The sequence below is a fragment of the Oryx dammah genome, unplaced genomic scaffold (genome assembly GCF_014754425.2).
Source record: "Oryx dammah isolate SB20612 unplaced genomic scaffold, SCBI_Odam_1.1 HiC_scaffold_21, whole genome shotgun sequence".
Taxonomy (NCBI): domain Eukaryota; kingdom Metazoa; phylum Chordata; class Mammalia; order Artiodactyla; family Bovidae; genus Oryx; species Oryx dammah.
Window position 1 is genome coordinate 20369123 of NW_024070205.1, and position 3620 is coordinate 20372742.

The following is a 3620-nucleotide window of genomic DNA, read 5'->3' on the forward strand; positions in this document are numbered from 1 at the left end:
ATAGAGCCCGCGAGCTGCAAATAACCAAAGCCTGTGTGCCTAAAGCCTGTGCTCTGCAAGAAAAGAAGCCACTGCAATGAGAAGCCTGTGCACTGCCACAAAGAGCAGGCCCCACTCCCCACAACTAGAGAAAGCCCTCACTCAGCACTGAAGACCCAGCTCAGCCAAAAAAAAATTTTTAATAAATAAAACATCTACAAACAATAAATGCTGGAGAGGATGTGGAAGAAAAGCAAATGTTCCTACACTGTTGGTGAGAATGTAAGCTAGTACAGCTACTATGGAGGTTCCTTAAAGCACTAAAAATACAGAGCTATAGCTACCATATGATCCAGCAATCTCACTCTTGGGCATATATCCAGAGAAAACCATAATTGGAAAAGACAGTGTTAGTCTCTCAGTTGTATCTGACTCTTTGTGACCCCATGAACTGTAACCTGCCAGGCTCCTCTGTACATGAAATTCTCCAGGCAAGAATATTGGACTGAGTAGCCATTCCTTTCTCCAGGGGGTCTTCCCAACCCAGGGATCGAACCTGGGTCTGCTGCATTGTAGGCAGATTCTTTACCATCTCATCCACCAAGAAGACCTCAACCTGAAAAGATACATGCACCCCAATGTTCACTGCAGCATTGTTTACAATAGCCAGGACATGGAAGCAACCTAAATGTCCCTTAAAAGAGGAATGGATAAAGAATATGTGGTACATATATACAGTGGATTATTATTCAGCCATGAAAAGAATGAAATGCTTTTTGCAGCAACATGGATAGACCTAGAGATTGTCATACTGAGAGAAATGTCAGATAGAGAAAGACAAATATCATATGATATCACATGTGGCATTTTTTTAAAAAAAGGCTACAAATGAACTTACAAAACAGAAATAGAGTTACAGATGTAGAAAATAGACTTATGCTTACCAGGGGATAAGGGAGACAAGGGTTAAGTTGGTAGCCTGGGACTGACAATATACACCCTACTATATGTAAAATAGATAACTAATAAGGACCTACTGTGGGCTTCTCAGGTGGTGCTAGTGGTAAAGAACCTGCCTGCCAATGCAGGAGGCTTAAGAGACTCAAATTCTATCCCTATGTCAGGAAGATTCCCTGGAGGAGGGCATGGCAACCCTCTGTAGTATCCTTGTCTGGAGAATCCCATGGACAGAGGATCCTGGTGGGCTACAGTCCATAGGGTCACAAAGAGTCAGGGATGACTGAATGGACTTAGCATGTATGCATGCACATAAGGACCTACTGATAGCCCGGGGAACACTACTCAACACTCTGTAATGGCCTATATGGGAAAAGAATCTTTAAAAAGAGTGGAGATATATATATATATATATATATATATATATAGAGAGAGAGAGAGAGAGAGAGAACAGATTTATATAGATATATAGAACAGATTTACTTTGCTGTACACCTGAAACTAACACAACATTGTAAATCAACTATACCTCAATAAAAATTTAAAAAATAAAGAAGAGGCCAGGAAAAAAGTTAACTGAATTTATATCTTAACTTGTGACATCTCTTGCACTGCTTTGTTCTCCTGTGTTAATATTTAACTTTTTACGTCTTAGATTCCCGCTGTTATTGTAACCACTCACATGATTATCCACTGCTGTTTGTATCTCTCATAAGGGAGATACACAGCAAATATGGATATTTGCTGATGCTAGAAAAAAATCTGATAGGAAACTTCATAGTTCCCTACTTGTGCTCTCTCTGACCTTATTTAGGGACTGGAGGATGCTTCTCTCTGCCCTTTCCCCAACCCCCAGCTTCCTCTGGCTGATTCATATTCATCTTCCAGATTTCCATTCTAGTGGAAGCCTTCCTTGCTCTGCTTCTGTGCTCTTAGGTCATTTCCTTTCTCTTAGCACTCATCACACAATATATTACAGTGTCTGTTATCTCAGCTGAATACCCCATTAGACTCTAGTTTCCCTGAGAAGGGAAATTTGTTTGCCTTTTTACAGCTGTAAACGTAGACACCGACACAATATCTGGCACATAGCAAGAATTTAGTAAATATTTAGTGAAAGAATGGCCAATGCTAGAGTGACTGACTAGAATCTCCTGACCAATGCAGGAGACACAGGTTTGATCCCTGGGTTGGGAAGATCCCCCCGGAGGAGGGCATGGCAACCCACTCCAGTATTCTTGCCTGGGAAATCCCATGGACAGAGGAGCTTGGAGGGCTGTGGTCCATTGGGTCGCAAAGAATCAGACACAACTGTAGCAACTAAGCATGCATGTATGCATGTGTGTAAACTATACACATGTGTTTTATTAGTTTTATATAAAATATTTTAAAATAGATTTCTATTTTATATAAAAGGATTTAGAAAAATATAATGCATTTATTTATTATTGGAGTATAATTGCTTTACAATGTTGTGTTAGTTTCTGCTGTACCATGAAGTGAGTCAGCTATATGTGTACATATACTCCTCCCTCTAAAGCCTCCCTCTCACCCCAAATAATGCATATTAATCCTTGTTAGCTTGTTTACTATGGCTTAACTAACTCTATTTTTTTTTTTTTTTTAACTGCAGACATATTTATTCTCTCCTGGCTGGCACAGCAGCCATAGCTAACTCTATTTTAGACTGAGTATTGATGGCTTTGGGGGAGAGGAGATAACTTTTGATGAATTTAGAAGTATTTGCCTTTCTCAATCTTGATTGGTGAGACTCTCAGAGTCAGAACTTTCACTTCCTCTTCACCACGTTTAACCTCAAATTCTTTTCTGCGAGTTGTGTAGTATGCTCTGTTTTTGTTATTTACTTTTTTAGTCCAGCTACATGGCTCCTTTTATCTGTCTCTTATTAAAATAATCACAGTTTAACTTTCTTTTTCAGTGATGTTTAGGTCATACTGGTGTAGGTATTGTCATTGTTCATTCTCATTATCTGAATTCTTAGAAAATATGGTCATAATATACACAATACTACTACTACTAAGTCGCTTCAGTCGTGTCCGACTCTGTGCGACTCCGTAGATGGCAGCCCACCAGGCTCCGCCGTCCTTGGGATTCTCCAGGCAAGAACACTGGAGTGGGTTGCCATTTCCTTCTCCAATGCATGAAAGTGAAAAGTGAAAGTACACAATACTGAAAGTTAAACTAGTACTATCTTGATATGAAGCATAATAGGCACAGCCAAAATTGAATCGTTACAAGGCTTTTAAATTGCCCACTTAAATTGCATCAGAGTAAGGTAACAATGCTTCTGGGCAGGAAAGCTATGACAAACCTAGACAGTGTGTTGAAAAGCAGACATTACTTTGCCAACAAAGGTCCATATAGTCAAGGCTATGGTCATCCCAGTGGTCATTATGGTTGTGAGAGCTGGACTGTAAAGAAGGCAGAATGCCAAGGAACTGATGCCTTCCAACTGTGGTGCTGGAGAAGACTCTTGAAAGTCCTTTGCACAGCAAGGAGATCAAACCAATCTTAAGGAAAGTCAACCCTGAATACTTGTTGGAAGGACTAATGCTGAAGCTGAAGCTCCAGTATTTTGGTCATCTGATGTGAACAGCAAACTCATTGGAAAAGTCCTTGATGCTGGGAAAGATTGAGGGCAGAAGGAGAAGACGGTGTCAGAG